The sequence below is a fragment of the Talpa occidentalis genome, unplaced genomic scaffold (assembly GCF_014898055.3).
Source record: "Talpa occidentalis isolate TD23 unplaced genomic scaffold, MPIMG_talOcc4v2.1 talOcc4.2, whole genome shotgun sequence".
NCBI lineage: Eukaryota > Metazoa > Chordata > Mammalia > Eulipotyphla > Talpidae > Talpa > Talpa occidentalis.
The window spans coordinates 11792206-11814501 of NW_023602073.1; the positions used below are offsets into that span (position 1 = coordinate 11792206).

The window sequence follows — 22296 nt, forward strand, 5'->3', positions numbered from 1 at the left end:
GATTGTTTTATAAAAAAATACTTCAATTTTTTGAGGTAACCTTAGTTTCCAGCACTATATATGAACCAGAGAAATAGTTTCACACTTCTTCAGATGAGCATCTCCATATCCCAAGCACCCAAGAGCACCCTTATCAATTTTATTGTGTACCTCCCCACTTTGTCGACATCCCTACTGTACCCCTCTACTTACTTCAATTCCGCGGTCATAGTTCTAGACTATTTTGGCTTCTCTTAACCACAAATGCTTTTAGTACCAAATTCCTGATTAAACTAACAAGAATCCCACTTGATTTATTTGTACTATTTTCTTCTTCTATAAAGATTAACAATTGTATCTATTATAATGATTGCTTTGGGAATTAAATAAGAAAATGTGAAAGTGCTTGGCTCAGAGTAGGCACTCAATCAATGTTGACTCTTATTTCCATCATCATATCCACATAGTTGATATCAATTAGATTCTACCCCAATTTTTTGATCTTGAAATGATTCATCATTTACCTGTTTAGAGAAGTATAACAGACCAAATTCCTTTGATGAATTCTCTTCCTTGATTTCCTAAAGGTTGTCTCTGTAGTAATAGTAGCTTTGGATTCTTTTGCAGGATGAGGATGTGGTTCTCGATTAGCATTGCAGGTACAAAAATAAAAGGATTTCATTAGATATGTAGTAAATATGGATCGCGGAGTAATTTTAGAAATACCAGGTCAACATTTTAGAGCATAGGGATGAAATTTTTATGGAAATAGCCAAAGACTTTACTTTCCTTAGGTCATGGAGCACAAGTTCATTTAAGACCAATTTTCTAGGTTGTTGGGGGAAGATGTTAGTTATTCTGTTACATGAAAATTGTCATTCTCTTCTGAGTTCACCCACATTAATATCTATATCATACTTCTCAGTAGGATATAAATATACCAACTGGACTTATATAGAATTTTGTGTTTTTCGCATAAACTGCTTGTGTGTCCCCATGAATAGGAAGGACTATACTGTTTATAAGTGAAAAAAAGAGACTTTCAAATGTTACAAATTCCTCCATGTGAGATCATTTCAGGCTGGAACTGGGAAAGAAATATTGGTTTCCTGAAGCTAATCTTAATTATAAGTATACATGATGGAGAGCGGTCATTTTTCTAAAAGTCAATTTCTTTTTCTTTTTCTTTCTGGCTTATTTCGCTGAGCATGATCCCTTCCAGCTCCATCCATGTTGCTGCAAATTGCGTGAGTTTATTTTTTTTTGATTGATAAGGGACCAGGAAAAAGACTAATTATAATCAGGAAAAAATCAAAATCAACAAGCAACTATAAACCAGAGACACACTAATGGGGACTGGGGAGGAGAGGAGGGATTAGGATCAAAATAAGGGGGGTAGGAATTGTATGGGGAATTAACAAAAATGAAAATGCATACATTGTGCAAACATGAAAAATGATGTGAGAATAATATAAAATAAAATATAAAAAAATACAAAAGATAAAAGAAAAGTCTATATTCTGTTAACTTTTGAATGAAGTAAATTTTTCCTGAAGTTTTGATTTCTGAAAGATTAATTTTAGCTGATGAAGCAGTGTTCTGTTCATTTGAGGACATGCTCATCAATAAAATCACTTAAGTTCATCCTATTATTTTTTTTCCACCTACTTTCCCTCCTGCATTTTCCCGTTCATTTGCATAATTATCCCACAGTTGTTGTTTAGCGACATTTTCATATGCCTCTGCTCTTTATCACACACTCTGCTATTTTTTATTATTATTTTATTATATATATATATTTACATCATTTTTCATTTTTTGCTATTTATTATTATTATTTTATACATATTTTTTACATCATTTTTCATTTTTGTGCAATGTATGCATTTTAATCTTGGTTATAGTCCCTGTGAAATCCCTACCTCCCTTTTACCCCTTGTGCTCTTCCCACCTCTGTTTTGATCCTACTCCACTCTCTTCCCATGCAGAATTTCTCTGGTTTATAGTTGCCTGTTGATTTTGATTTTTACTTATCATAATTACTTTCATTTTTTTGATCCCTTATTTGGATCCTCTCCATTCCTCCTATAAGTAAAACCATCTGATATTTCTCTTTTTCTTTCTGGCTTATTTCACTGAGCATGATCCCTTCCAGCTCCATCCACATTGCTGCAAATGGTATACGTTTATCCTTTTTGATTACTGAGTAATATTCCACTGTGTTTGTGTACCACATCTTCTCTGCCATTTTTGGGTAACATCAAGATATACAAGGCATTTTCTTACCTAAAAATATCTCAGTTCAGTGCAGAAATGGACAAGTGAATATAAATTATACTTTACTGATTAATTATTTCATGATTACACCATCAACTACTAGAGTGTGTGCTCTAAGAGAGTAGAGGCAACATAGTTGCCACATAATGAATAACATAATAAATATTTGTATAATTGATAAAATAGGTAAATAAGGGGAGGGTTAGCTCCTCCAAATGAATAGGTGATTTTATCTATCATCTGCCAGTGCTATCTTTCACAAAAATGACCTGAAGATCCTATTGCTCTTTGTGTTCTGTAATTCACAAAGCATCTTCGTAATACACATACACACACACAGTGCTTTGCTTCTGTGGTGGAAATTTGGGTAGAAAGCAAAGAATACACACAAATATAAGACACAAAATTCATGTTTTGTTTTTTAGTTTTTTTTGGGCAATTTTGCTAATTATATCAATTCTGGGTCTTAGTATCACAAGTGGTATACTTGGAACTACTTGTCTTTGCTTTGACTTGTCTTTACTTTGTCTTTGCTTTGACAGATCTCACCTAGTAAATAAGCAGTGCATATCACTGTTATCCATTAGCTTGGCTAGTCTCTATCTCTGTAGGGAAAGGCTGATTTCAGTGATATATGTTCAAATCCTTTGTCCAGTCTAATATTATAACTCGACAGATTATGCCCTTTCTCATCCTGACATCTCCCACCATCAGCAAGTTCTTCCTGATATATAGATGGATGATAGAGCTGCTCCCGCTTTATCCCCTTTGTGCCAACAGATATGATTCTTATACTTTTTTTCTTTATTTTATTCTTACAAAAATATTCAATAAATATTAAAATCATTCAGTACGATAAGAATATAGGTATTTATAGACTCCCTGCCATTTTTATTGAGTCCTTTTTTCCCCCTTTAGTACTATTGATTCCAATTACATTCAATATTTTAAAATCATCTTTAAATGGGTCAAAAATCACTGGTTAGAGGATTAGTGTAAATTGTAAAAACCTTGATATCCTAACTGAATGCATATTTGTTGCTAATGTTAAACTAGAAAACACATTTTGTAGGTCTTTGCTTCCTGGATGAATTGAATAAGTTTTTAACTAATTTAATTATTTCAGTCATTTACCTCTATTTCTCACTTTTATTTATGCACTTATTCATTCATTCAACAATTATTTACTAACCAGTGGTAAGATACAATGCTAACAGTACATACTGAATAGAATAGAATAGGAAAAAAACACTGATTATAGGGAAAAATGAAAAAAATGCATCAACTATTAAAGGAAGTATTCATGCTATTTATCAATGTTAAATTGCTTTTAAATTGCTTGTACCTATTTGCATTTCACAGTCATGTGAATTATTTCACATTTTTTTACAAACATTTACCATGAATAATCAATAATTGAATTTCCTGTCAATTCTTAGAAAAGGTGGCTTATCAATACTGATAAGAAGTACCAAAGGCGATTCAAAGTTTGAGCTCATTGTTCACTCTTGGTTTGCAGAAATATTAGTCTAACTTTTCCATAAAGTCAACTTCATCCTCCCATTCACAACATTTGCCAACTGCTTTTCACTCTTCTATGTTCTTTGAGTCTCAACTTTCGCCTTTCATTGAGATCTACTACCTTAATCCAGATTGTGAACTTCTGTTTGTGTAAGGCTGGGGTCTGCAATACTTAAGTGTTAAATCTGAGCCCTCATTGAATTGACATAATTAACATGATTTATTTCTTATTGGTAGCATATAGCTGGTTTGGTTCAATTTGAGGGAGGAGTAGATGTTCTGTTTTATAGTCATTCAGAGACCCAGGGAGACATTGCTGATGACCAAGGCAGGAAAAGTCAGAATTTGGGGAATAACATGGAGTTTGTTTACTGCCTCAGCCTGAATTAATCCTATGGCTGAGAAATATGAGTCTGTTTCTTTCTCAGTATGTGATCTGTGTTCACTTCCAAGTCTGACTATCCAGTTTTTCCTTTTTTTTTTTGTAATAATTTTTAGCCATCTGTTTCCAGCTTCCTATGAACATTTTTACTTTCCTCATTTTCCAAACTTGGCTCATAATCTTTCTTCCTTAAGTAGCTCCCTGTCTGAATTTCTAACTTGTTACCCAATGCACTGATTTAACCAACTCAAAAACTTGGAGTTGCTTTATACCTACTTCTCTGTATCTCTGTATATCTGTCCTCATAAACTCAAATCTACTAAAGTCTACTAGTAACAACCTGGGCATAATGATTATCTGTCTTCACTTTCTATTTCCTATGCTGTGGTCAATTAAGTTTTTTTCACCGTTCCATGAAACATCTCTGTACAGCCTCCGATCAAATCTACATAAAATGACCAGGATGATCATTGCTGAGATTTTACTCAGATTCACAATAATCTTGGTCTCTTTATTAATATTGAAATCTCTGCTCTGTTTTCAAGACTGTCTCAAGTCATCAAGTTGGTTCATTTCTTCTGCACAGTTGTCTCTTTTTAATTTTTCTTTCTAGTCTCACTTCTGGTTTCTCAAATTTAATTCCATCACTCTGGGTCTAATCTTGACCATGATCCTGGAGTCTTCTTTGCCCTTTATTCAGTTCAAGTACATGTTTCTGCTCTGAAGTCTTCAAGTTCCTGACTAGCACAGGATTAATATCACATTGCATACTTTTTGAATTCATTTATTCATGGAGTTAATATTAACTGACTGGTTATGTGTGAGAAACATGTGTATTGCACACACACAGGGGTAAATAAAACAATGACTGTTTCAGCTCTCACAGAGATTACTATCCATTTGGGCAAGCAGAGATGAAATGAATGTCTAACTAAAATAAATATTTAATTGTAAATGGTGATTAGAGCCCTCAGGGAAAGTTACAGGGTCCTCTAAGAAGGAACCATAGGAAGATCAACTTTAGAGAAGAGGTGGTGTATGGTGTCAGGTACACACACCCTGGACAGAGGGTGCTTAAGTTCAAATCCTGATCTCACCACTTACCATGTCACTTACCTTGTCCCAGTTACTTAAGCTGTTCAGACTCCGGTTTCCTTGATTATGTCACAGGAATAATTGTACCTGCCCATGTGAAATGGGAGGGCTAGCTATCACAATTCCCATTTCCAGTTCTTTATCTCTTACTCATTTTCACTAAGATTATGAGATATAAAGTAAACCTCTGTCCAAGAACCTTCCTGACAATAGGATTTGAGGTCATGTAACACAGTTCTGGTCCTGGATGAAAGTACTAGAAGATATTTGAAAAGCTTTTTCTTTCCTGACATGGAATGTTGATTAAAAAATGATCTAGTTCTCTGTGATGATCAGTATGTGGCAATGAAGACCAGGTCCTGTGGTTTGTTACTTTTCAATGGATCTTTATAGGAAAAATCTGTGTCCTGAGGTGCTTTGACTATACTTTGTTTCATCACAAGGTGGAAATGCCTAACATTTCCCCTGTGTAAAACTGAAGGCTGAGTCTGTGTGCCCACAGAGTTCGCTCTGTCCACTGGACCTTCCTGACATGCTCAGCCAAGAGATGATGTGGCATTTCTCCCTAAACTCTGCCACTGAACCCACACAGAGCTCAGATAGAAGTGCCAGAGTTTGGACATCTACTCTCTGACATTTCTTTTATGTGCTATTATGGAAAATTGGAGAAAGTACTCAAATAGTTTGAAGACATCAGCATCATTCACATCTTTGGAAGGAAACGAGAAATCTTTTTGTGGCAGTTGCACTGCTGGCCCAATAGCAGAATGCTTCCAACTCAAACATGGCATGGGGCCATGGTATGAATGGCACACATCAAAGAAGCTCCTGTCCTCAGTCGAATGGGTGCTGCCTTTTTGGGCTACCTTTGGCATCTTGTCTCTCTTGCCATCCACTGTTGGCATCACAGTGACCTCTGACTGCTCCAACAGCCCTATAAATACTAGTCTAGGCCTGTCCCATTCAGCAATGCATAGTTCCATGAAATTGACACTGCATACAAGGTCTATCCAAGTAGACTTGTGTTTGTTTTTAGTTCTTCTCAACATTTGTTCTCGGTCCGAGTCAATCAGTTCAACTAAGATTATGCCCAGTTATTAATAGAGTTGTTACTAAAAATATTTCAGAGCCCAGTAATTGATTTGTAGGTTAATAGAAATCTTAATGAAAACCTTACATACAGGTAATATTGCTTGAACACCAATTCTGAAGTAGCTACTCTGCAAGAAGATTATAAGTATATAATCTTCCCAACCTGATCATGTCAGTATTATTGCTAAAGATACAATAGAAAGTAGTAAAGATATAAATCTTTCATGTAGTTAATTAGTTATAAAGTCGAGTTTCAAATCTAGTTCCTGAAACTCTCAGTCCAGTGATATTTCTGTGTTGAAGGTAAAGTATCACTTAATGATTAAGGGAATGAGGCTGGATACAGACAATTTGATATTGGCTTTGCTGCTATTCAACTGTGTGACCTTGCATAAGTTACTTAACATATCTTTGTCTTTTTCCTAAAATATAAAATGAAGGACCTTGCCAGACACTGCAGCACGAGTTCGATTCTCCTAGCCGGCCATGGAGCTACCTACATAGCATAGCAGACCTCTCCTGCCTCGCCTGCTGTTCCCCTCAGCAGTGTATTTCAGGGGATCCACCTATTCTGCTCCCTACTCTGTCTGGAGAATCATCTCACCCCCTGCACCTCTGGCGTACACCCTAGTTATTGAATGCATACATAAATAAACCTTTAAAAAATAAATATGAAATGAAGATAGTATTAATAACTACATATTACAGTATTATTATTTAAGGATTGAATTAGTTGATATCTGTAAAATATTTATAAAAGTTCCTGGGTCCCGGTAAATGATTATCAAAGGGTAACAATTACATAGGACAAAGGGCTGTTAGTGACTGAACATGGCTGGATCTCTAAAACTCATAGAAAAATGCCTCTCTGGTAATGCCTTTCCGTATCTCTATAAGATACGATAAAGTATTGCTAATGGGGAATTGTAGAACATTCTTCTAGATAGACCCATTACGATAGAATAGACAACTCAGTATGTGATGAACTGTTCCATTGAGGCCAAGTAATAAAAAACATCACTTTTATATAAACTTTAGGCCTGTGTACATGACCAGATGATCAAGTGTCAGCTCATTTTCCACAGGTCTTCCAGGACCTTCCAAAGAAATGTGTGCCATTTTCTGAGGTAAACTCTCTTATCCTATTAAATTCAAATTTACATCCAAGTGTTCAAAACCCATCCTGTATTGCCAAATTATAGTCACATTGATCTTACACATGTCACTTTTATAGCATAGAAATCTACCTTAGAGTGTAACTCTCTTACCCTTCTGTGAGTATGCAGCAGTGGCCACTATATTTGTAGATGTGGTTTATACTGATACAAAAGCTAACAGCTCTGTGCTAAATCAACCCATTTTATTAGGCTAAAAGGTATTGTATCATCTTATCCACTGTAAAGTATATCTGCACACACACTTGCTCTTGAGGCTGTCATTGAAGCAGCATCTCAGGAGAAAGCCATAGTCTCTTCATCAGTCTGCAAAAGTGGGTTCAATTCAATATAACAAAAACACATTGCAGCTTTGTCCTGGAGATTCTAATTTGCAGAGTTATATAGATGCTGTAAACTATCAGTTGCTCTAATTAGGAGAATGGGGAGCAATGGAAGTTAGGATGAAAGATGACTGGAGTTATCACATCAAATCACTACATGCTAGCTAGCTCCACACCTGAGCAATATTAATCAAGATACATAAACTTACCATGTAGGGGGAAAGCAGAACACTTTCCATACATTGTTTCCTTTTATTTGACCAGTGTAGTAAAGTTGATATTATTTTCATGCCTTTTCAGATGTGTAAATGGATACTTAGAAAGTTAAGTAGCTAGGGGCCTCCCTGGTGGCATAGCAGTTGAGTGCTGGGCTGCGAAGCTGCCCACAGCCTCCGCAGCACCGGTTCGATTCCCGGCTGCTGGTGAGGGTCCCACTTGGTGCGCAGACCTCTCCTGCTGCGCCCGCTGCTCCCCTCAGCAGTGTACTATGTCGGTCTGCCTGTTCTGCTCTCCTCTCTGGCTCTGGTGAATTCTCTCACCCTTCCTTGCTTCTGACTGTACCCAGTGCTTATATAAATAAATAAATAAATAAATAAATAAATAAATAATCTTAAAAAAAAATTTAAGTAGCTAGTAAAAGGTCACATATCTACCAAATCACTGAGTGATGATTTAAATTCACAGTAGCCAACTCCAAAACAAAGCTCTTCAACTTTTAATGCTATTGAATTTTTAAAACACTTCAGCTTATTCTTTTTACTGTGTTGGAGACTAGTTAAATTATTTCCTTGTCTCAACTTAACACCTCTTTTAATATCCTTCTTTTCCAAATGAGTAGACAAGCTTACAAAAGTTCAGTCGTTTCCCTAAATCAGAAAGTTAATGAAGATGGAAGCTAGTCACAGATCATGCTTATTTTAAGGAACAGAAAACTATTGCTAAATTTATGAAGTAGACACAGTTTGTGACTATTGCTTTCTTCTGTGGGTACTACCCTGAATTTTGTCAGGTGGTCCCACATCACCAGCAAATCAGTCTCTCTTTAAGAAATCTAATGCAATGATTATTCTATTTCATGGTGTTATTGTTAACGAATATAAAGTATAATGCTTCACAACAGGAGTGTGTAGCTGCTGATAAGATTTCAACCACTCAAAGCTATTTTGGACTGGAGGATCTCTTTGCTGCACTTTAAAAGAGTATGCAAATACCCTACCCAGTTCTCACCACTGAATAGGGTAATGGCACCATAACTAGACACCCCTTTTGTAAACTCAGTCCACCCTGTATCTAACACCTTCACTCTGATTGCTTTGTAGACTGGGTGCCTGTGCTGAATTCTTATAACTGGATGTCTACCTTACCCCTCAGGCATGCGCGCGCACACACAGACACACACACACACACTTTTATCTACAATGGGGTTTTTGCATCCTGCCAACTATTAGTTCCTTTTGTGCAGAGCTTGAACCTTCCTTGCCTTGGGATGTTCTACGTCATACCAATTAATGAAGTGTTGACAAGCAACTGAAACTTGCTACTTTGTGCATTAGTTATGCTCCATAACAAATTACTGAAAATTTAGCAGCCTAAAACACTACACATTTATTTTCTCCAGCTTTTGGTCAGTTGGTTGGAAACCTAGGCAGAGCTTAATTTTGTTCTCTGCTTTGGGATTTTTACCAGGCTATACCCAAGTATCATGCAGGCCTGTGTTCTCATCAGAAGCGAAATTAGGAAACATCTGTTTCCATGCTCTATCCAGTTGTTGGTGGAATTTGTCTCCTTGCACTTGGAGGACTGAATGCACAGTGTTCTACCAGCTCTCTCTGCTGGAGGTAACTTTCAGTTCCTAGAGCTCATCTCTAGTTCTTTCCCATGAGATATACCCTAGAGGTCATGATGGCTGATTTCAAAACCAGCAACAAGGAGGTTCACTCTGATCTATTTAGTGTCTTCTAAAATGTAATGTAACCATGGTTAGAAACAAGGTAAAGCTTCTTGAGGGTTCTTGGGAAGAATATTTTATATAAGAGCATGACTCATTGGTGGGAATTAACTAGGGTGTGTTGGTCACATCTGGTAACACTTTTCCTTAATATCAAATACTATTCATGTGGACTCCTGGGAATTATAACTCCTAGAGCTTGATTTCCCATCTCTGCCCATTTGATGGCTCAGTTGAATTGAAATACAGGGTGGACAGTCCATTGGATGGGGCTGTGATCTCTATAGAACCCTAAACATCACTAGAAATAAAATGTCAGCAAACTAAAATTTTCTCATGTGGCTCTAGATAGCAATTCAAATGAAATTATAACAGCTTCCATCAGAGTAGATATCAATCTCCAATGCAACTTTTTCATTTGTCCAGAACTGACTAAGACAAATAGGTTTTCAACACACAAGTAAGAATTGCAAGTGGTAATTCCACCTGCCCTGAGACCTGCCTCTTAACAGGCACCTGGTGTCAAGTGAAATTCCAAAACCAAGCAGTGCTTGACTTACTATAATTTGTCATGAATAAGTGATTTCTTTATTATTTGTTTTATACCATTTTATGGGCTTTTCAAATATTTGTCTATTGCACAAACTCAGTTCTAGGGCAATTCCTAATAAAGAGTATTTTATATTAGGTGCATGGAATGATTTTGTTATTTTGAAGGTTAAATATTTTTGTCCACAGAAAATTCATTTTTCTAGTCCTCTAAAAAAATGTCTAGTTAAAATTTAAAGATTTTTGCATTTGAGGGACACCAAATTCTTATTCTGACGAGGATCTCCATAAATCTCTACAGGGATACACAGTTTTCTTACTAGTTTTCTCTCTGCTGAAGGCAGTCTTCAGTTCCTAGAGCTCATCTCCAGTTCTTTCCTGTGTGACACATCCTACAGGGCATCTCTCAAAATGACAGCTGACTTCAAAGCCATCAATGAGGAGTCTCTGACTCTGATCGAATTAGTCTTCTGTACTACAATGTAACCATGGGAATAGCTTGTCACTCTTGCCATATTCTCATTAAAAGCAAGCGGTATGTTTTTCTAGGATTCAGGAGGAGGAACTACTCTATTTACTTGATTACCTATTACCAACTGCTGGCCTTACTTTACCTGTGTTGGTTATCATACTCCTGGAACCCTTAGAGTCTGCTTCTCTGAACTCACTCAACTTATAGGTTTAATTCTTGGGACCTGTCCTTCTTAGCCCCATGTTCTTGTTCTATCTGGATAATGATGGAGTGGGGCAAGAAAGCCATGAATGACATTTTATGGTGAATTACAATTTATAAGTACATAGCAAGTACCATCTCCTGATCCCCACCACACCTTTGGTGGTTATAACTTTGATGGTCTTTATTTACAACTGGGAGTATATTTGTGGTTTGTAATTTTTTTATTTTGCTTCTTTGTGGAGCAGCAGGATGTCCTGGAACTGACCACCCTGTGATTTCATTTTTCTATAGCATTAACTTGACCAAACACCTTCATAGCATCAGCAAGTCCTGACTGGTCACAGGTTGAGGGATATAGACTTGCACAAAAAACATCTTCCAATAACCCTGAAATTCACCTCTACCTAACTGAGCAAGATTGGCCACTAATGCTATTGGGTTTTACTTTCACTTGACCCAAATGGTAAGAGAAATTACCTTTTTTATTTGAGTAAATAAAATATTCATAAATACCAAGTTAACAATCTCTTTTACTCTTCCAAAGTAGCAAATTAGAGAATGGAAATGCAGCTAAAGCTGATAAATGTTGGGGAAAGACTTAATATGGAAAAGGTATAGATCAGCAGAAGCAAGTTATTAGACGAGAGGAAGCTAAGCATATTCAACTTGTCCAGACCTGTTAGGAGGACTTTTTCTTGCTAGATATGATAGAATTGATAGAATGTGATTCACACAGAATGAATGAGTGTTTTCAAACCCGAAAACTAACTATCTCTCTGTGTGTCTCCCTCACCTCCTACCCTGCCTTCCTCTTCTCTCTCTGGCTCCTGTAGACAGAGTCATTTACATATTAAGATTTTATGTAGTTCAAAAACACATTCATTATCAAAATGAAGATGCAAGTTTTCTAAACCCTGGTAATCAATCAATTTGGACTTTAACATTCATATTTAAATATTATGTGTTTTTTGGTTATGTCTTATGCCTCTGATGGGTGCTGCTACCTAGAGAATCATGAATAAGAAAATATCCAGGGGGCCTCCCTGGTGGTGCAAGGGGTTAAGAGGCAACCTATGAAGCTATCCGCAGCCACTGCAGCATGAGTTCCATCCCCACCCAGGAGCTACCCACATGGCGCAGCATTGGGTAGTCTACTGACCTCGCCCTCTGGCTCCCCTCAGCAGCGTATTTCAGTCAGTCTGCCTGTTCTGATCCCCACTCTGTCTCTGGTGGATCCTCTCAATCCCCACACCTCTGGCCTGCACCCCAGTTCTTGCATGTATAAATAAATAAATCTTTAAAAAAATTATCTTGGACAAATACCAGATGGTGTCACTTATAGGTAAAATATAGAGAAACCAAACAAAGGGTCAGATAAAATTAAACTTAAAAACTTACCCTTGAAAACTGAATATAGTGCTGAGGAATTCAGGGGAGAGGAAGATGAGGTGATGGAACAAATGGAGAGGGAGCATGATGGACTGTAGGTGCTTTGGTGGTGGGTGTGCTACGGTAATAACACCTGAAGGGAGGGGACAGGAATCCTATACTCCCAACATACAAACAACAGTATAAACCAATATACCTCAATAAAATAATTTAATTTGGGCCTCCCTGGTGGTGCAAGGGTTAAGATGCAACCTATGAAGCAATCCACAGCCACTGTAGCACGAGTTCGATTCACGGCCAGTCAGGGAGCAACCCACATGGCACAGCAGACCTCTCCTCTCTTGTCCGCTGCTCCCCTCAGCAGTGCATTTTGTCAGTCTGCCTGTTCTGTTCCCCACTCTGTCTCTGGTGGATCCTCACCCCCTGCATCTCTGGCCTGTACCCCAGCTCTTGTATGCACAAATAATAAATCTTAAAAAAAAAATCTTTCCTGTCCTAACATCTCTGTTACCCTTTCACATCTCAGTCACTGTTTCTCATTCTTTTATTATTTCCTCTTCCTTTAATTGCCAATTCATTTGCTATTTCCTTGGGTTTTCATTTGTCCACTCCACCTTTTCAACTGCATGTGCTCCTGTAGCTGCCTTTTCAATTGCCAATATTACCTAAATGCTAAGCAGTTGTAAATCAATATCTCCATTCCAGAATATTTCCTTAGTTTCTATACTTTTATTTTCTCTCTGTTACTAATTATTAACAGGATTTCCCACTGGAAAATCTAACACATTTAAAACCAACTTTATTATCTTTCTCTGTAGAATTGCTCTTGCTCTTGTGTATATACCAAAAATGTGGACATAATTACAAACTCCTTTTTTTGTGCCAAAACCTAATCTCCCATATCCATCTGGTCACTGGATAATATAGTTCTCCTTACTTAACATCTTTCAGTCTGTCAACCCTTTCTAAACCGGCTCTCCTGCCCTATTTCCAGTTTTCACCATCTCTCTCTTGTGGAATATTTTAAGGATTTTCTCATTGAACTTTCTCCTTGTGATTTTGCCAAATCTATCTTCCATAGTATGGGTAGTCAGTTTTCTTTAAAAATGAAATATGATTTTATTTGCATGCTTTGAATCTACTGACTAAAAAATAAATTGATTTCATGTCAATATCATAATCCATGCCTTCCAAGGTCTTCTGTGATCTTGGTATTTTCTGCTCAGCATTCTCATATTTTATTTTCCCCTGTGTTCCAACTCTGCTTCTACCATTGGGTTTACCACTTCAGGTTGCTGTGTATTTGCCTTTATTCCTTCTGCCCCCAAGATTTTCTCCTAAAGCTCCTTTTCGGCCATCTGTCTGATGAATATCTACTGATTCCTTAGAAAACAAGACTAATCTTCTCTTTGGGGAAGAATTCACATCTGCTTTCTCTTTTTGCTTCCTAAGGGACTTGATAATTTCTTCTTGTGTGCCACAACACTATCTTAATTATTCAACCATGTTGGTTTTAATGCAATTGTTTATTTACATGACCATCTTTTAAAATATCAGCTTTTGGCCCAATAAATCAATGGATTGTAATTTCTGTCTTCAGGAACTGTTAAGTGTGCATGATTCAGAGTAGTTGAATAAATGATAGGAGAGGGCAGTGGAAAAAAATACCAAAATATTACATTTGTATTGAAATATAAGTGAATAGAATATTTTGGGGAAGGGACGTATACCAGTGGCGTTTGCCAATTGAAAGTAATACTAGGAAGATTTTTGTTAGCACGGTAGTGTTCATTGCGGGAAATGGAGAAATATCATCTATAAAGATCTTTCATTTTCTGTTCTCACCTCTAGTTTTCTCCTTTCCAAATTCCTTCTTCCTTCGTTTCCTTACTTTTCCTTTTCTATCTCTTGTACTCATTCTCCAAGCTCATGTTGAATTGTTACTTCTGTCCTTACTAGATATTGAGCACTGTTTCTTCATCTTAACTGTATATGTATTCGATAATTCTAAGTGTCTATGAAACAAAAAGGTCCATCTTGACATTGTTTTCATTTATTCCATTATACATGGTCATATGTGAACTCATCCAAATGAAAAAAAAAAAAAAACAATGACTCAAGTTAGGTACTTGAGACAGCCACATAGCAGTCAAGATAAATTGCAGTAAATGATGGGGCTCAGCTCACCTTTGCTTCTGTGTTGACTATATTTCTTAGGTCTGGTTTTGGAATTTTATCATGGCATTTCTGAGCCTACCATTTGCAAGTCCTGTGAATTATAATCTAATAGTCTAATAGTCTGAGCATTTTAAGGAAATTATGACTGGTGCAGACCATGTGTGAGAAGTATATGGCCCTGGGGTTAAGGGATCTGTCTGGGGCTCTGATGCTATGGGATGTAGATCATTCCATTGGTGACGGTGACAGGCAGGTGCTAAGATTTTCTTCCTGAAGAAGATGATTTTCAATTGCATTATGAATTTAACTAGAAAACCCCAATCTGAGATTCGTTCTTTCAGGATTGGTAAAAAGACTCCCCTTCATGCTTCCTGTACAGAAGACAATGTAACACCCGCAAGTAGGCAATAAGGAAAGAATACATGCAATTCTAAATTGTATCCAGAAAATACTAGACTTGCAGAATGCCTCAGTAAAGGTTTCAATTTTGCATGAGTAAACTATGAATCAAGTGTAAGAAATAAACAACTTCCTTTTTATCCTCTTCTCTTAAATAAAATGCTAGAAACACAAGATCTTATCCTATGGAAGAAACTGCATTCATTTGCTAAATTCTCTGACATTTACTTTCTCTGGTCCTTACTAATAAAAACATGAAGTGCAGTTTCTCTGTGTGCCAAAACATACACATATTGAACACTCAACTTAGAAATATTAAATTGTGCCTTTTAGAGAAATGTATTACCTAAAACTCCACTATAGGGAACTTTTAAGTGTCATGGTCATGACTATGGTCTGGTATTCATTATACCATCACATCTTTCCAATAAACATACCTCTCATTTGTTGTTTTTATCTATTCCTTCATTTCTTCAGAGCTATTTTATAGCAGCAACTATACCAGGTTCAAAGACAGAACTGAATGAAACCAGACAAGGTCTCTGTTCTCCTGGATCTAACCATCTAGGGGGTGAGATAAATAATCAAATATTGCATGGCCAAGAATAGAACTGATTGATATTGCAAGGACTACATGGTACAAAGATAAATGTTTAAGGAGGCTTCCACCTGGCCAGGAAGGCCAAGATTGTGTCTCCAAAGAAACAAATTTTGAATTAGAGAGATTCAAGGAGGAGAAGAGTTAACTAGATGGTGAGGGAGAAAAAGCTATTCTAGGCAGAAGAAACAATTCATGTTGGAATTCATTACTGTTTGTGATATAAAATGGATGCATCATCTAGGAATAAATCAGTGCTATTTTTCCCCTTTTTAAAATTGAGAAATAATTTACACATAACATTATATTTGTTTCAGGTATGTAAGAAAATGATTCAAGTGACATAAAATGTTATATAAGATACATATTGGTTGGTATATATGTTATCTAATATATATATTATATATATATTGAAATGATTACCACAATAAGTCTAGTTAAAATCCATGACCACACAGTTATAATTTTTATTCTTGCTTTGGAAAATTTTTAACATGTATCTTCTTAGTAACTTGCCAATATACAATGCAGCATTGTTACTTATCTTTCCTATGCTGTACATTGTATCTCCAGGAAGTTACTCTTGCATTTAAACCTCAATTTCTAAACCCAGTGGCTTAGTGGCCTTGGAAAATTTTTCACTTGTTTTCTTTTCTTTTTTTACCCAGAAATGAAACATAACGCTATGGCTTGATTGAGAGATTATTAGTAAGTTAAAACCACAAATCTGTAATTTTTTGTCTTCTTTCTTGCTTTATTCAGATCAGCTTTTCTAGACCTAAGTTTCTTCCACTAGCCATGGGGGAAATAGGCTAGAAAGCAGAAAAATGCTAAGCTGCTACAGAAAATTGAAGAAATGTTTTGAAGAAAGTCCCTTGATTTTTCCATCTTTGTTTTGTTCTATTAATTTTCTGTCAGCTTTTTCTTTCTTTTTTTTTTTTTTGCCATAGAACTTCAGAGTATGAATTCCAATTACCTCTCAAAAATCTAATGAGCTTGTTTTATTTTGATTGCTGTTATTATTGCTGTTGTCATGTGAACATGTAAGCTTGCGGTAAATTGGTTGTATTAATGACTCCAATCTTTCTTCCCTGTCACTGTCTGCCTTTAGTCATGTAATTTTGCAGGATGGAGTCTGTTTCCCTGTCCCTTAGATCCGTGCTGGACTTACAATTTTCCTTGGCTAATGCTGTGTCAGTTAGCAAATGTGGCACAAGCAGAGGCTGGAAAAGTCCTTTTGTTTTTGTTTGGCCTTGCTCTGTGAAAATGCCAGGAGAACTTGCCCAGGCTAGCCTGTTGGAAGGTGAGACAGGTGGAGGAAATCCAAATTGTCCCAGTTGTCCTGGCTGATGCCATCCTCATCAGCAACAGCTGGGCGAACCTCAGGCCAGCACTATACAGCCAAGTCCAACTGAGCCCACCGGAGTCACTGACCTGGAGACTTATGAGCAAAACAGATGCTTATTGTTTTAAACCACTGAGTTTTGGGGTGATTTATTATGTAGCCTTATTACAGCAATAGAAAACCAATACAAGAATAAATTCTTACCGACAACTTTATTATTTCTGCATCATTTTCTTCCATGATCACATTTGATTTTTCCATGGAAGAAACCAATGAGAAAATTGTAGAAATATCTTTGACTATGAATGATCTGAGACTTTATATCCTGTGAGGTGTCTGTAATACCTATAGTTTAGATACTGGAAAATTAGGGGGCAAAAACCCCAATTTCCCCATTTTATTCCCTAAATATAATGAAGTAGGTTGTCAGTTTGTCTCAATAAGATTTGGTTTCATTAAACAAAGTTCTCTATTAAATTCAGATTAATTTCTTTAATCTAAAAATTCAGGTTGCCATACGACTATGGTCCAGAAATGAAAATGCCCTATCTTCTTATGGAATAAGTTTGCTTTTTGATGAGAGGTGCACAAAAATATGCTGTTTTGAAATTTTATTGAATATGAACTTGTGAGTTTTATGAGTGAAAGTTTCTTAAGAAAGTTTCCCATATCCCACCTCTTTAGAAATGTGCCTGCCTTCCGAGGCCTGGAAATGTGACACTCTGAGGGCTGTTTGAATTGATCCAGCTGAGCTCCAAGTTAGATAGCTGATTCTTTCTAACTGCCTGATTCCATAACCCTGAAAGGCAGGGTCTCTAAAAACAAATAAAAGAGAATATCCTGCGTTACAAAGGTCAGGCTGTTGTCCACCATTGGCAGAGTTGACCACATAGTGTTACTTATATCTTTCAGCAATCTATATTCAAAGAAGTCGGGAGGATATTAAAGAGAACTTTAGGTTTAATTTACATTATTCTTCCCAGCAACTCTCATGTAGATGGCCTATCCCCACCAAAAGTCCAGAACATGGGAAAATGGCCAAGTTAGTCAAGCTGTTGAACCTGAGGGGAAAGTGTTGCAGACTGGGAACATAGAAGAAGGAGGCATGGGCCACGTGAAAGCCCCTAACTTCTGCCAAGAGATGCTCAGTTTTAACACAGCCTGTACTATGTAGTTGATGTCATCTAAACTGGCCTATTTTTTCAGAAGTTTACTTCCTGTTTTTGGCATGCCATTTCTCTGGACATACAACTATTTATAGTGTCTTTACTTTCATCTTGAGACAATGTTGAAATGATTATTTCATAGACCATCCACATAAGGGAATATTATGCAACATTAAAAATGATGCCTTCAAAGAAAATTTTAATGGCTTGAAAAAACGCTTTATGAAATAGATGAAAAGATTGATTTTAAAAGTGCACATGTGGTATAGTCAGAATTATATGCATGTGTTTTTCATTTATTTGTCCTTTGAAAAAGACCAGAGATAGTATACCAGGGTGGTTATCCCTCTGTGGTTTATATTTGATTGTTTTATTCATTTATTTCACACTTTTTTGGGTTTTTAAGTTTTTTGTTTTTTTTTTAGAAGATTTATTTATTTATATATACAAGCACTGGGTACAGTCAGAAGAACAGGAGGGTGAGAGAATTCACCAGAGCCAGAGCGTGGAATAGAACAGGCAGACTGACAAAGTACACTGCTGAGGGGAGCAGCGGGCGGCAGGAAATGTCTGCGCACCATGTGGAACCCTCCCCGGCGGCCGGGATCGAACCAGCACTGCAGAAGCTGCGGGCAGCTTCGCAGCCCAGCGCTCAACCGCTGCACCACTGGGGAGGCCCAGGTTTTTAAATTTTTGAAAGTGAAAATATGAGAACTTATGATTAGGGGAAATGAACTATTAATTAAATTGTGCTGGTTTAGGAGCACTTTGAGGACAAAGGATGTGTCCCTTTATTTCTAATTCTTTTTCCCCCCTTTTTTAATGCATGCTTCCATAATAATTTTTTCTCTCCTCCTATTATCCATGCTCTTATACCATCTATGTCCCTCCCTCTTCCCTCTGGTAACCATTATCTTCTTTTTGCCAAGTTCAAGTTTGATTCCTTCCATTTTTTGCATGTAATTGTTTTTGGGTATTTCTATTCCACAGATGAGTGAAAATATCTGAAATTTCTTTCACTGATTTCATGCAGCATAATCACCTTAAGGTATATCCATTTTTCCCAAATGCCACTGTTTCATCATTCTTCACAGCAGTATAATATTCCATTGTATTTATGCTCCACAATTCCTCTATCCATTCATCTGCTGAAGGGCACTTGAGTTGGTTCCATGACTTGGCATGTTTCTAATTATTAACATTCCAGGACCTTGTACTCAAAAGTGTGTATGTGGGGGGATTGTGGAAGACACAGATTTGGTGAATGAAAATGAAATTTTAGACAAGAATTGAGAAAACTAAATGGGCTACTGCCCATAAAAAAGTTCATCAAGGTTATTTTAAGGTGCAGATATAATTGTTTTCCTTATAGTTTATTATCATCCTTATCCTAAAGTACCAGGAGCTATCAGAGATCTAGGAACCACTTTGTTTATCAGTTGTAAGAGAGACTGTGAATAACAGAGAATAAAGGGAGCATTTATTTCCACTGTGATGAAAACCATTCCCTCTTCCAGGAAGTCTTCATTGATTACAGTAAATTCTATTATCATTTTACAGATGAGAAAGCTAGAGAGAGAAGTTCAGTCATAAAGAGTGGAGCCTTCTCCCAAAGTCCCTGCTCCTAATCACAGGTTATACTGACTTTTAAATAATATTGGTGTTTAAAGTGTTTAATCAATTGTATAAAAAGAAAGCCCAGATATTTTTGTGATTTCCAAATTACCTTAGACTATAATTGAAGAACAGTAATAGCATGTGACAAGTTCAATCAAAGGTTTGAAAGCTTAATCCTACTTTAAATAAGTCAAAGCAAATACCATTTTACTATAATTTTACTACATATAAGTCAAGCAAATAATATTTTACTTATTGTTTGGATTACTCAAGGAAATGTCAGAAGTTTTGCCTTTGGGACAAGTCTATAGATTCAAAAACTTTTTGTGCTGTTGAGAGAAGTATACTTTTCTGTCCATTTTCTTAATTCTGCATTTGTTTAGATTCTTACTGTGCATATGCTGCAGATTTCTAATGAGTGTAAAAAAGAGAAAAGAAATAATAAAAAACAAGCAGACAAAAACCCCTCTAGCCTGTTTCAGTCAGAATGTAAGTGAGTGGGATAAAAGGACTTTTTTTTTTAAGATTTATTTATTTATTTATACAAGCACTGGGTACAGTCAGAAGCATGGGAGGGTGAGAGAATTCACCAGAGCCAGAGTGGGGAACAGAACAGGCAGACTGATGAAATACACTGCTGAGGGGAGCAGCGGGCGGCAGGAGAGGTCTGCGCGCCATGTGGGACCCTAGCCGGCGGCCGGGGATCGAACCAGCGCTGCAGAGGCTGCGGGCAGCTTCGCAGCCCAGTGCTCAACTGCTGTGCCACTGAGGAGACCCTAGAAGGATTTTTAAAACACACATGGAACATTTGTTCATATACCTGTTGGCCATTTGCCTCTCCTCTTTGGAGAAGTGACTTTTTATCTCTTCTGCCCAAGTTTTGACTGGATTGTTTACTTTGTTTTTGTTGAGTTGTGTGAGCTTTCTGTGGATTTTTGTGATCATTCCCTTATCAGTTGCATTGTGTGCAAAAATTTTCATCCAATGAGTAGGGTTTCTCTTGGTTTTGGTTAATGTCTCTTTTGCTGTACAGAAGCTCCTTAGTTTGATATAATCCCAGTTGTTTATCTTTTCCTTCACTTTCTTTGCTTTGGGAGAATGTGTCTTTAAAGGTGTTACTGAGATGTATGTCGTGTAGTGTTTTGCTTGTATTTACTTCTATATATGTTATGGTGTCAGGTCTCGCATTCAGGGCTTTTATCCATTTTGAGTGATGGTTCACAGGTGAATTGGTGGTGGGAATTTTACAGGGAATGCACAATGATGTAAAAGACATAAATAAAAATATAATATAAACGATCTCAAAAAGAATGCAACACATGGGACACAGCAGCTCTCAACCAGTCTCAGCTGCCGGGAACAGCGTTTGCAGTCTCGTTAGAAAGTAGGCCTGGTGGAGAGAAAAATACTCTCAGGACCTGACCGTGATCTGGGAGGCCAGGTTCAGTTCTTTTTTTCTGTGCCCCAACTCACATATGTGCTCTGAGTCTAATCATTTTCCTTCTCTCTTCTTGATTTTCTTATCTGTCATTTGGGGACTTAATAACAGGTCTTTCCTTGGAAAGCATTTTGAAACCATTCCCTGAAAGGTGTTGGTTGTCCCTGTTGTTATTAATATTACCAGATCACCATTACAGGCCCGCCTTGGCTTGGGATGGAAAACGTGAGCCGACCTCGCTTGACGTGATTGTAATCCTATGAGCCTCAGCTCGCTTTTATATCTGACCCTCTGGCCTCGTGCTACCCGCTGGAGCTCAGCCTCTTGACAGCTGGCCCAGGGTCATCTAGTTCAGAGCAAAAGTGGGCCTGGCGGACACAACACTTTAAGGACTCATTGAATTGATCCAGCTGGGGCGGGTCCAGGCTCTCTTGGTGCCAAATGGAAAATGAAGACGGTGTCCATGCGAGGGAAGCAGAGCATGGGAGAACAGCATGCTGTGTTCTTCCTGTTCCCCCCTAAATTCATATTTAGTCTGAGTTGCTGCATTTCTATTCTTTATTACCCACCACTAACCACGAGCATTTCCAGAGCTCATGTACTTTGCCTCTTGGCTTTGAACTCCAGTTATGACGGAAACTTTATATTTTTATGTCTGCTTAGCTGAGGTCTGCTCCTCTGGGGAAATGACCTTAATGGCCTTTTGGGTGATTTCATCCCCACTGATTCTTTTCACATTCATAGAGGGTTTTTGATAGAACCCGGAGAAACAAACCTACATCTTGGACCATATCAACATTAGCAGAGCAGACTTCAGCACCAACAGCCGGTTTATAATCTCCTGGGCCTGTTTCTGTTTTCATTTTCCTGAAGATTGAAGTGGATGTGGTGCAGAAAACAATAGCAGGATAATACTGTAATCCTCTGGGTTCCCACATGTGTTATTCACTAGCCTGCGTTCAGAGATGTATGTAAGAATCTTCTGTCCTTATACCCATGAGGACACAAGAGATCTCACAGTCTGTTGTCTATCCCTAGGGAGTTAAAAACAAATATATAATATATATATAATATATATTATAATATTCCTGAAGCTTAAGTTATTTGAAAGGCATTTTATTTTATAATCTCGCAAATACATCTGTTCTT

The 22296-nt window shown here is 37.2% G+C and overlaps 1 long non-coding RNA gene across 1 annotated transcript in view; it reads left to right on the forward strand.

Annotated features, from left to right (window-relative positions):
- Window positions 1-1201: 1201 nt before the first annotated feature.
- LOC129146369 (uncharacterized) overlaps window positions 1202-22296 on the forward strand; it is a 135125-nt gene continuing 114030 nt past the window's right edge. Inside the window, exon 1 of the long non-coding RNA XR_008553006.1 lies at window positions 1202-1226. This is a non-coding gene — a long non-coding RNA (uncharacterized LOC129146369). The remainder of the gene's footprint in view (window positions 1227-22296) is intronic.